Source organism: Tenrec ecaudatus, chromosome 8 (assembly GCF_050624435.1).
Source record: "Tenrec ecaudatus isolate mTenEca1 chromosome 8, mTenEca1.hap1, whole genome shotgun sequence".
Lineage (NCBI taxonomy): Eukaryota > Metazoa > Chordata > Mammalia > Afrosoricida > Tenrecidae > Tenrec > Tenrec ecaudatus.
The window spans coordinates 159,148,525-159,160,968 of NC_134537.1; the positions used below are offsets into that span (position 1 = coordinate 159,148,525).

General features: G+C 39.9%; 1 long non-coding RNA gene across 7 annotated transcripts in view; it reads right to left on the reverse strand.

Moving 5' to 3' along the window:
* Positions 1-12,444, reverse strand: part of LOC142455321 (uncharacterized) — a 151,512-nt gene that overhangs the window by 54,555 nt on the left and 84,513 nt on the right. For 2 of the 7 annotated variants that reach the window (XR_012785772.1, XR_012785771.1), the window contains one exon: positions 1,651-4,102. The exons of 2 other annotated variants lie outside the window; for them this stretch is intronic. This is a non-coding gene — a long non-coding RNA (uncharacterized LOC142455321). Of the gene's footprint in view, positions 1-1,648; positions 4,103-12,444 lie in introns of those variants that run through there. 3 more of the 7 variants (XR_012785767.1, XR_012785765.1, XR_012785773.1) reach the window with 2 other exon arrangements.

Consider the following 12,444-nt stretch of genomic DNA (forward strand, 5'->3'; position numbering starts at 1 on the left):
GCAACAAGGCCCACATAGAAGAAGCCCACCAGCCTGTGTGATCATGAAGTGCTGATGGGATCAGGTATCAGGCATCTAAGACCCAGAATAAATCCATGCCCAAGGTGAATGGGGGGGTGCGAGGAGTAGAGACCCAATGCCCATCTGTAGACAATTGGACATCACCTCACAGAGGGGTCACAGGGAAAAGATGAGTCAGTCAGAGTGCAGTATAGCACCAATGAAACACACAACTTTCCTCTAGCTCCTTGGTGCTTCCTTCACCCCACTATCATGACCTCAATTCTATCTTTCAAATTGAATTAGACTAGAGCATGCACACTGCTACAGATAAGAGCCTGCAACACAGGGAATCCAGGATAGATAAACCCCTCAGGGCCAACAAGAAGAGTAGAGGATTAGGAGGATTAGGGGAGGGTGAGAGGAGAAAGGGGGACTTGATCACAAGGATCCACATAGAACCCCCCTCCCAGCGGGACAAATAATGGAAAAGTGGGTGGAGGATGATGTAAGATGTGGAAAAAATAATCTATAATTTATCAAGGGTTTATGAGGGAAGGCAGGCAGGGGAGGGAGGGGGAAGAAATAGGGAGCTGATATCAGGGGCTCAAGTGGGAAGAGAATGCTTTGAAAATGATGATGCCGGCATATGTGCAAACGTGCTTGACACATTGGAAAAATGTATGGATTGTGATAAGAGATGTAAGAGCCCCCAATAAAAGTAATTTTAAAATATAATACTGATTTGGCTCAGTCATATTAGTGATTCAGCAGGTATATAACATTGGTTACCCCATGATGTGATCTGGTGTGATTAGCCATTGAGTTTTATAGGAATGAAGATGTGGGACAACATCCTTGTTCAGATCACAGTGCTGATCAATGGCAAGAGATGGGTTCCTAGGGCATGACCTGCATGGTGCTTTAGCTTACAAGCTTACAGAAGCTGACAGGAGAGAAGCAAGCAGAGATGGAAGGTCCTTCTATACCCAAAGAAGAAGAGCCAGGAGCAGACTATATCCTTTGGACCTGGGGTCCCTGTCTTTAGAAATTCTTAGACCTGCAGTTGATAGTGACAAGGACTGTTCCCAGAACTAGCAAGAAAAAACCTTCTTTGACTTTTAGCTTCCTAAATTATGAGAGAATATAATTCTATTTGTTAAAGCCATTACCTGGGTAGTTCTATTAAAAGTAAGATGGCATTACTAATCAGTAATTATAACTTAGATATCAATTTGAACATATCAACATTAAAAAATTAAACATTTGTGTGATTGATAGATACAAGGACAATTCAAGTTGACTCTCAATTTCTCTGTGGATGACCAGAAAATGGTTAGATTAAAAGACATAATTGAATCCACAAATTCCATAATCAAGATCAAGTACTTCTTATGCTCTATGTCCCATTCTAGGAGATCTGGTGGTGTCGTGAGGTGTGCATCATACTTCTAACAGAAAGTTCAGCTGTTCAAAACCATAAACTGTTCCAAAGGAGAAGGATGGAGTTTTCTACTCTCAAAAAGAGTTACAGTCTCCAGAACCCACAGGTGCAGTTGTACATTTTTCTATAGCATTGTTATGAGTCAGAATTAACTCAACAACAGTGATAAGCCAGATATATCACTTTAGACATCAAAGCTTTATTTATATTTTTGGCAAGCCAAACAAAATAGTGCATGCCCTAGACTTATTCCACCTTATAATTCAATGAGAGGGACCCAGAGTCTAAGTTACTAGAAAGCTGCTCAGACCTATCTTGGCATCCAGTGTTGAATTATCCGCTGAGCAATGTAAGTACGGGTTTTTTTGTCATCACTTATTACTCTGCAGTAACTAATTTGACATTTTTCCATCACATCAAAGGCTCTACTTCTGGTGGCTTGTATCTCTGTCTCTAACCCACAGCAACTTTCCTCAGAATTCAAGCTTCTTTTCAAATTTACAGGACAGAGTACCCAGTCAGCAAGGTAAGCACTTACAAATTTCTGTTTACTTACTAATCTGTAGTCAACAATGGCAAATGAGTCTCACCGCAGAGTAAGTACAAGTAAGTCTGTGCTGACTTTAATGTGCAACTGCCCACCACCCCACCACCACCAATGACATGCAGGTGCTGGTCCCCTCATACACACTATCTTCTTTTAGTTCTTGAAAAAAAATGCATGTTTATGAAGAAATCTATGGTTTCCTTATTTTGGGTAAATGTATTTATGCAAAATATTTAAAGAAATTTATTTAGAAAAATTTAATTCAAATGTGAGTAAAATTTTTATCTTTAATAAGAGTTACTATACTTACTCAGGGTTTTATATATTTAATTACTTAACTATAATGCTCATATTTTCTTAGCAGATTATTATAAAATTATCTTCAATTAAAACAAGTGCTGAGAGAATCTAGTATATATTAAAGTATATTATTTTAATAGAGATAAAATAATAGTGTCAACACAGACTCCCAGTCATACCAGACTGTAAATACAAATATTTTGAAGGAGCTAATTTATTCTTCCACAAAATGAAATGATCACATGCATTATTCAGAATGAGAAATATAAGTAAACTTTTGTAAAATGAAGGGCGACCTTGTAATTATATTTAGTCAACTAATGATATTTATCTTTCCAATCTAGATAATAAAATTTCCACTTTAATATTACTGACTATTCAACATAATGGAATCAATTAAAACAAAAATGAATTTAATTAATTCTAATATGTCAACACTTGAAATATTGAACTCTTCATTACTTATATACATTGTTTTACATTCAAACATGAGTCAATATTGGCAATACCAAAAGCAAACTCAGTGCCATAGAATCAATGTTGATTCAGCGAATCTGTAGGACAGGGTGGAACAATCGTTGTGACTTTCCAAGACTGTAAATGTTTGATGGGGCAGGGAGCCCCATCCTTCTCCAATGGCTAAAGAGTTACAGCCTCAGAAACTCAAAAGGGCAGTTCTACCTTGCCTTAGATGGTTGGTATGAGCCAGCAGTGAGGTTTTATTCTCCAATAGCTACATTTTAAAAGATAGAGCACAATTATCTGTGCACTTGATTTTCTTTCCCCCTTCCTTAGACCCAGAAAGCTTTCTGAGTCAACTTTATAATTTTCCTGAAGAAGACTCAGTTGGCCCAATCAGCCAGATTTACACACACACACACAAACATATCTGAATATAGTGGTAAACCAGTTTAAATGTATCTTTGAATGTATGACTTTCTAACATAGTTGAATTCTTCAATTGTATCAGCCACAGAAAATTAGTTTTCCCCTGAAACCAAAGATCTAGTTTATGTCTTTTATTATTTTACCTAACAGATATAGCTCAAAGATTCTTAGTCAATACCAGATACAATGATAGAATAATCACAGATTAGGCAACTCTGGAGGTAAGTGGACATAGTCAATCATACAGTTTGGTTGATCCAAAGTTTTTCACATGAATGAAACATTGAGAGCTCCCTCTTTTTAGATGAGACTTGGCATCAGCCATGGAAACGGCATCAATTATAATAATAGAGCTCATTATGGAGTACCACATGTAGGTGTATTTCCTTAATGGCCCATGAAGGACAATTGGGGACTTTCATTTCTAAGTAACGAACCAACAAACAGCTGAACCAGGAGTATGTGATGAACGTATGTGAGCAGTTTGGAAGAACAGGTGAAAGGCCTGAAGCCGGCCAGCTGGGAAGACAAGGAAGAACGTGAGCTCAAGGGACACGGTCCCCTGCAAGAACCAAACATAGTGCATCTCCCATAAGATGAAGATCGTTTTCAGGGTTGTTCTAAGGAACTCGTGTAACAGAAAAGTGAATTAACTGGCACAATGCACCCCAGAAGATAAAGACCAATTAGTAGTTACTGTGATTACAACCTCATGACTTTATCATTACCTACATATCATTCAAAGAATATCCCTGCAGAAAATTAAATTACCTCATAATTACATAGTTTTTAAAGAATGTTGAAAACTTCTGCATTAGCAATCACTTCTTCCAAGAACTTTAGAGGAGAACATTTTCCATCTGCCTTCTAGGGAATATAGTTGCATGTTAATTTCATAGGGATCCAGTTTTTAATAGAAATTCCTAGGAGAAAATTGTATCAAAGTATTCTCGTTAAAAAAAGTATTCTCATCAAATATAATTTATAGTCAGCTATTTTTATTGCTTAGAAATATAAATTTTAATGACAATTAATTGATATCACAATAAGTTACATATGCCAAAGGTATTTATAAAACAGGCAAACTATCAAAATAAACAGTGTTGACTGTTTCCAAAGATTTTCTTTAAACATCCACCTGCTCAAGATCATATCTTTTGTTGTCTCAAAAGCCACCAACAGAATTTGACTAGCAACAACTTTTATTAAATGGATAAGAATCAACAAGTTAGCAGCAGCAATAAAACAGCTCTTTTTATTATTTTAAAAGATCATATTGACTGAGCCATGCCTATATATATATATATGCCCTCTGCCAGGAGATGTGACCTGAAGGAAGCTTGGGGATTTCTTCAGTAAAGTGGACTTTAACTCCTACCCTCTGTCACCTCCTTCCCGGCTCACTGTCCTTCCATCCCACAGCTGCCCTTCAGAATGACACTAGGATGTGATCTTTCTGTCCGGGCACAGGCAATATGCCTCCGGCCACTGCTGATCAGCTGTATGGGCAGTTCTTAACCTGTGGGGTGTGACCCCTTTGGGGGGGTCAGTGACCCTTTCACAGGGGTCACCCGATTCATAACAGTAGCAAAATTGTAGTCATGAAGTAGCAATGAAAAGAATTTTATGGTTGGGGGCTCATCACAACATGAGGAACTGTATGAAAGGGTCGCAGCATTGGGAAGGATGAGAACCACTGAGCTAGATCCTGTTTTCTCTTCCAGTAACACAAAGAAAGATTCACACGCAAAATAATTTTAACTGTCAAGTGACTACAAATAAACAAGCAGTTACCCAAGGTAACTTTTTGAAGACAATGTTGGTATTGGTAGATTTTAAAAAGCTTGCTAAGGGTTACCAAAAACAAGTCAGAAATAAAGTATTGTCTATTCCTAGTCAGGATGTATGATTATAGAATGCATAATTGAACTGAAAGAACTCTTCCTATTGATGGTTATTGTATGCCACAACTATTTCACCTGTGTAATTCAGCTGGCTTTAGTAGAGTGCTGGTGTCCCAGTGGCTATTGTGCTAAACTCCTCATCCAAAAGCTCCTCACAGATGAAATCCTCCAGTGGCTCCATCAAAGGAAGTTGAGGCAATCTGCTCTGGAACCCTGTCCAGCCTGAGTCTTATGGACCAGTGCAGTCTTTACCCCCCACCCTACCTTCCTTCCTTCCTTTCTCTATCTTCTCCCCCCGCCCCTTTCTACTTTCTTTACTCTCTTGCTTCCCCTCCCTTTCTCCTGAACTCTGTGTCTATTCTCTTGAACCCCACATTTAGTAACTTAAGAGGGGCGAAGGGTCCCTTTGAGGATTGTTGAATTGGGTTAGATGAAGGTTGGTTGTGAGGTTCAGACGTTTTAAAGTTTACTCCAGTCTAGTATCTTCAAAGTAAGCTGACTGTCTCTCTTGTTAGTCAAATATAGTTGAATGACTTTATTTGACATGTTATAATAAAGACATCATATCAAAACAGCAAACTACTGCCATTGAATTGATTCTGACGCATCGAGACACTACAGGACAGGGGAGCATGCCCCGTGTGCATTCCTAAGACTCCTGTAACTCATACAGGAGTAGAAAGCATCATCACAGTGAAAGAGAAGCTACCCCTTTCTAAGGACTGACCGTGTGGTCAGCAGCCACCCCCCAGGTAACCCTGTGTCAGCAGGGTGCCTTGGTTGATTCAGAAATGTTCTCCTCCAAGGTATGGCTTAAAATTCCCACCATGATGTTTACGTCAAAGGAATCTTCCAGTATAAAACAGAAATTGTGCCGGGTCAGAGAGTGCAAAGATTGGCTTTACACATATCAGTAATTCATGTCTATGCCAACCCAACCCACAAGCAACTCAAATTCAACTGACAGTGACTATCTCTTGGGTTTCAGAGGCTGGAATTTATACAGGGGCTGAGAGCCTCGATTTTTTTCATGTAGAGTCGCTGGTCTGCCAAACTTGGAACTAGCAGAAAAATACTTAGCCCTATAACATAACTATGGTTCTTGAAACTGCATTCAGATCACACTTCCATCTTCTCAAACTTGAGCAAGCAGGAATTTGATTTTCAAAACCACCCTCTGCAATAGGACCAAGTGATGATGATACAAAGATTCAAGTGACATCTGTTATCTCAAGTACAGCTCTAGTTTCCCTGAACTTTCTTCCAAGCAAGCTGCATTTATGAAGCAGAAGCCAAACTGAAAAACCACATACTGGAATAAAGCTTCAGGAATCTCACCCACTTTCCCTCTCTCTCAATGAATACTTTAAATTTCTATTTTGACAGACAGAGTAGATCTTAGGAAGTGAATTTAAATAAAGAGTCAAAATTTTTATATGAAAGAAAATTGAATAGGAAATGAGCATGAGAGTGTTAAAAATGGAAGGATTTTTATTACACAATTACTGCCCTATAGACATAGAACTAGGTAAGCAATAATAGAAGAAAATGACGGCACTCATTTGGTGAAAAGGACATGGAAGCTGAGGTATTTGCAACTAATAGTAACCATTTAAAATCTAAGACCTGAATCCAAGGTCATTAACAATAACAAAGTAGATATCTACAATATAAAATTATTAAAACAGTTTATATTAATATTTCACTCAAAAATTGATTTTTTTTCTTCGGGGTAATCCTTTGAGCAGAGCAAAGGAATACTGCATAGTTTACAATTAGGGAAGCTCAGTATCAGTGTTGTGTCTTTTAAATTTATTTATTCTTTCTGTTTGCTGAGCAAACAAATGAGCAGCCAGACTATATGAAGAAGAATTTGGCTTAAAGATTGGAGGTACGTTCATTAACAACTTTTGCTACACCTGCTATCAGTGCAGAGGGCTTGATATACTTACTGGCAAAATCAAAGTCTACAGCCCTCAATATGGATGACAAAGCAATGTAAAGAAACCAAAATCCCCACAACTGTCCCAATAGATGCAATGGTAAGCACAACCAAGATAGAGTTTGCCAAGACTTTCATGTTGCTTGGATCCACAGTCGGAAGTAGCACTCAAGAAATCAAATGAAACAACCAAAAAAGCCTGGGTGTTGAAAATTGGATACATAAAGTCTGGTCCGTATATACAACAGAATGTTACGCATTTCTGAAAGACAATAATGAAACTGTCAACCACCTCCAGACATAGATGCATGTTTAAGACAGTATACTGCTCAGCGTTAGTCAATCTCCTAAAGATCGACGCTGCATGACACCACTATTATTTTAAAAATAAACTAGCAAATATTCTGTCCGAACCCAAAGAAGCAGACTTTGAAGACCACAGACAGGATGCTGGGAAGATTGATGGGGGAGGAAGAAAGAGGCAGAGAGGGGGAACAAAGACAAGGCGACAGCCACAGGGGGCTTTCTGGGATAGGGTCAGCATGCTGGTGAGGTAGGTTGTGCATCTGTGTTTTGCATGCTGTCCTGGTCTGGGTTCAGTGCTCGGGACCCTGGTGATGTCATGGTTACATGCTGGGCTGCGACCTGAAACCTCAGCAGTTCGAAACCACCAGCCACTCTGAGGAAGAAAGGGCTTTCTAGTCCCATGCGGCAGTTCTAGCCTGTCCTATAGTCACTATGAGTCAGTATTGACTCAATGGCTCTGCGTGAGAATTATACTGCACACTTTTTTAAAACATGATGCATTTCACTGAGCAACTATGTATTGAACAGCAAGGATGTCACCCTGAAGACTAAGGTAAGCCTAGCCCAAGCGGTGGTTTTTCAAACACCTTATATGCAGGCGAAATTTGGGCACTGAATAGCAAAGAAGGATGGATACATTCAAATTACAGGCCTGGTTAAAATTATTGAAAGTATCATAGACTGTCAAAAGAACAAATAAATCTGTCTAGAAGGACACACGGGCAGAATGCAAGGATGGCAAGTACTTTAGCGATGTTATCAGGAAAGACGAGTTCGTGAAAAGATGCATCCTGCTTTGTAAAATACAAGGTCGGGCAAAAGCAAGAACTGAAGCACTGTGGGCACAATGGACACAAAGATGACAACTGTGAGGCTGCTGCAGGAGCAGATAGTGTTTCCTTGTGTTGCACATATGACTAAGAACTGACTTGAAGGCACCTTACGACATCACCGAACAAATACATAGAATTAGAACAAGGTATTTTTTTGCATAAAAAAAATTAAACCTACTTGTGATGGCTGGGTTGGGTGCCAACTTGGCTTGGCCAGGGTCCCTGGCAGTTTGGAGCTAGCATCTGATCTACAATTCCAGGCTGCTTTGCGTAGCAATGCAGCACCTCACTAAGGGCACAGTGTGATGATCTCTTTGGAGGGCTGACCTATTTAACAGCCTCCAAAGAGGCACATCAAAGAACTCTTCTCCACTTCCTCTCCTTCCCAAGGTCTTGGATCCTGCTTCTGGTCTCTTGGCATATTGGCTGGCTGCCAGAGACTTAGCTTGCCTGTCATGGTAACTACTGGCTACAACATCTGATTGCCAATCTCTCTCTCTCTCTGCATCTCCCAGCTGTGATTTTTCCAGCTTCACCCTTCTGCCTCTGAATGTCATTTTCCGAATTCCTGGGTTTCCAACATCAGCAACCAAACAAGTCAGGAAAGACCTCCAACTTAACAAATTAGCATGTGTGTTAGACTGGATTCTCGAGAGAACCAAAACCAGTGACACTCATGTATAATTAATTAAGAAAGAACTTTCTATGGAGAAGTAATCTCATATCAAGAAAGCATCCCAGCCCCATCCAACTTAAAGCCAAGGGTCTGGTGCTGGCCAGAGCCCTCTTAAGACGCAAGTAGGCAAAGGCCAATGGCACAGAATGATGAAGCAGCATGCAGGAAGACCACAGGCAGGTGCGTGCAGTTTTGTGGATCCAAGAGCAGAGGGCACATGTCAGGATGCTGAAAACTCCGAGGCTGGGTCCTGGGGTAAGCCCCCAACATGGAGCCACCCCTGGAGGCAGACAATGCATCCCAGCAAGGGTGAAGGCCAAGGGTCAGAGGGAGAATTGCCTGGGGTCTCTCTTCTAAAAGGCCACACTCTCCCAGGAGGCATCATCAGACTGTGACCTGAATGACAGGCTAGACTTCACCCCTGCACTTTCACACATGTGCCAATTGACATAAAATCCGCCACTATGTGTGTCCAACAGATTTAAGTTGGACTAAGTTCATGTGGTCGGCAGCAGTGTGGGTTGCTTTCTTGATATAAATTTATTTCTTGTTATAATCTTCTCTATATACATGCTACTGATTTTTCTTCTCTAGAGAACTCAGCTTAACCAACTCATCTGGGAAGATTTTAATAAATGCATCTGATCATATGTTTAACTTAGCCATTTATAAAAATGGCTTTGTAAAAGGATAAGAAGCAATGAACATGCAGGGGGTCAGAATCATTGGCTCTATTGCCTTCTAACCCTACAACTTTCCCAGCAGCTTCCCCTGCCTTCATCCTTGATTGCCAACCTTTCTCTTAGTGCATATCTCCTTCCCCTTCTCCCAAGCTGATACTTTTACAGCCTCTAACTAGCTAAGCCCCCTTCTTTCAGCCTGCCCTTTGCCCTCAACTAATGATTCTTTTGGTGTACAACCTTCCCTTGACATTTTATAATACTGACCTCATGCAATATTTGTCCTTTTGTGATGGACTAATCCATATGATGGGATGTTTCACAGATTCCTGTCTATTGTTTCACCTTGTGTGTTTGGTTCCCTTGCATGTATGTATCAAAGTTGATTTGTCAATTCTGCCATTGACTAGGAATTAGTGGCTGCATTTTTTTTTCCTGTTGCGAAGAGTACTTGGATGAATAGGGCTGCGCATGTATCTATTCATGCTGTGGCCAATATGCTCTAGGATACATAGGAAAGAGAGGGATTGCTAGGTCACGTGAGACTTCTACTCCAGCTTTTAGAGCAAAGACATCCCACTTTCCACAGCGGTTGAGTGGTTCTCAGTCCCCCAGGTGTGCATGAGACTTTCAATGTCTCCAGCAGGTGTGCTAGGCTAGTTTGCCTTGAGAAACAAAAGCAGTGGCAGCCATGCACGTAGTAGAAAGAACTGTATATCAAGAAGTCATTTTTTATGAATGAGACAGCACAGCCCAGTCCAATTCAAGTCCACCGTCTGCTGCTAGTCAGAGACGTCTTCAGATTCAAGTAGGCAAAGGCCAATGACACAACATTGTATTTTTGTGAAATTTGCTATTAAAACTGGGGTTGGGTAATATCTCATTGTTATTTTCATTTTTACCTCTCTAATAAAAAACTATTGTGAGCCTCCATTCAGGTGTTTACAGCCTCCGTTTCTTCACTGGGGAAGATCCTGTGCACGTCTGCGGCCATTGTTAATTACTTATTCTCTTGTGGCAGTGTTGGCATTTTCTATACCTTTTATAGATCAGTACCTAGTCCAATATGACATTGCCAAAAAAGTATCATCTTTTGGGCTTTTACTTTTGGGGTGAAAACTGTTGATGTAGGTAAGGGCCTATTTTTTTAGGAGGTTCCAGTGATCTGATTTGTTATTTATGTGTTTTCAGTTATGTTTGATAGTATATTGCATTAAAGTCCATAAATTTGTTCCTATGTTTACATTGATGATTTTTATACCTTGTTAAAATGTTAAAAGAAAGGATGTTACTTTGAGGACTAAGGTTCCTAACCCAAGCCGTAGGTACTTTTTTTTTCTCATTTCCCTCATGTGTATATGAAATATGGACGTTGAATAAGGAGTATTGAAGAAGGATTGACACATGTTAATTATGGCGTCGGTGAAGAATAATGAGAGTACCTGAAGCTGTCAAAGGGAAAAACAAAAGTACAACCAGAGTCCTGCTTAGAAGGATGGAAGGTGAGACTTCCTCTCGTGTACTGTGGACATGTCCCCGCAGAGACCAGTCCATGCAAAGGGCAGCATGCTTGGTCAAGCCGAGCGGCAGCAAAAAATGAGGAACGCTCTTGGCGAGATGGACTGCACAGTGGGTGGTGGGTCAACTATGGTCTCAAAGATAAGAACAGTTCTGAGGATGCTCTAGGACCAAGAAACATTTTATTCTGTTACTACTATAAAACAAACTCACGGTCATTGAGTTAATGCTGACTCACAGAGACCCTGGAGGACAGCATGGAACTGCCCCGCGTATTTCTGAGACTGTAACTCTTTAAGGGAGTACACAGCCCTGTCTCATTTTTCGTTTGCTATTTTAAAACCCACTGCCAATAAGTTGATTCTGACTCATAATGACTTTATATAGGTTCCTATACAATGCAAATCTTTACAGGGCGAGATAGCGCATCTTTCTCTGATGGAGACCCAGGTGGCTTTGAACTGCCTGCTTTAGAGTTAAATCATAGGCCTAATTAGTAACGTCATCATTTTTTGTCCCCTAGAATTCAAATCCTCAGAATCTACATATGGCCTCCTCTCTGGGAGATGGACAACAGAAGGGTGGGTGAAGGGAGACGTCAGACAGTATAAAACACAATAATGACTTGTGAATTATGAGGGAGCAGGGGACGGGGAACGGGGAAGGGGTAAAATATGAGGAGCTGTTAACGAGGGCTCGAGTAGAAGAAAATGTTTTGAGAATGATGAGGGCAACAGATGTGCTTGACACAATGGGTGGATGCATGTATTGTGATAAGAGTTGTTCGAGCCCCCAATAAAATGATTTAAAAAAAAGAAATAAAATCCTTTGCTTTCTAGTCTACTTTCGTCTTTGTGTCAAAGGCTCATCCCGTGTAGAGAGACTATTAATGCGTCCCGTTATCTTATCCATTCTGGTAATCTTTGTCTCCTGATTGGTTCACTTGATCCATTTTTATTTAATGTAATTATTGATAAGTGTCCATTTTTTTGCTGTTATTTTTCTGTGTGTATTACAGGGGTTGATGTTACTATTGTTTGGGGGCTGGTGTTTTCTTTGTTCCACACACAGTTCTGTGCTGACTTCAATGTATTTATGGCTTTTTATGCCGCTTTTAACATTTCCATTGTTTTGTTGTTTATTAAATCTCCATGATTTTACTATTTTTATGTAGATGTTTATTTACTGTCTTTAAGATTGTCCTGGAAGTTATTTCGTTCTAACCTTTATACAGTGATTTCTACCTTACATTTTATTTTACTTCCTATCCACTTGGAATTTCTGTGACTACACTAGCTCCTCTTTTTACTTTGTAATTTCTTGGTTACAAATTGATATCTGTTTCCTTATTTTGGTTTTGTAAGTTAGCTTTATTACTTTGGATAATTATATATCTGGGTTTACTT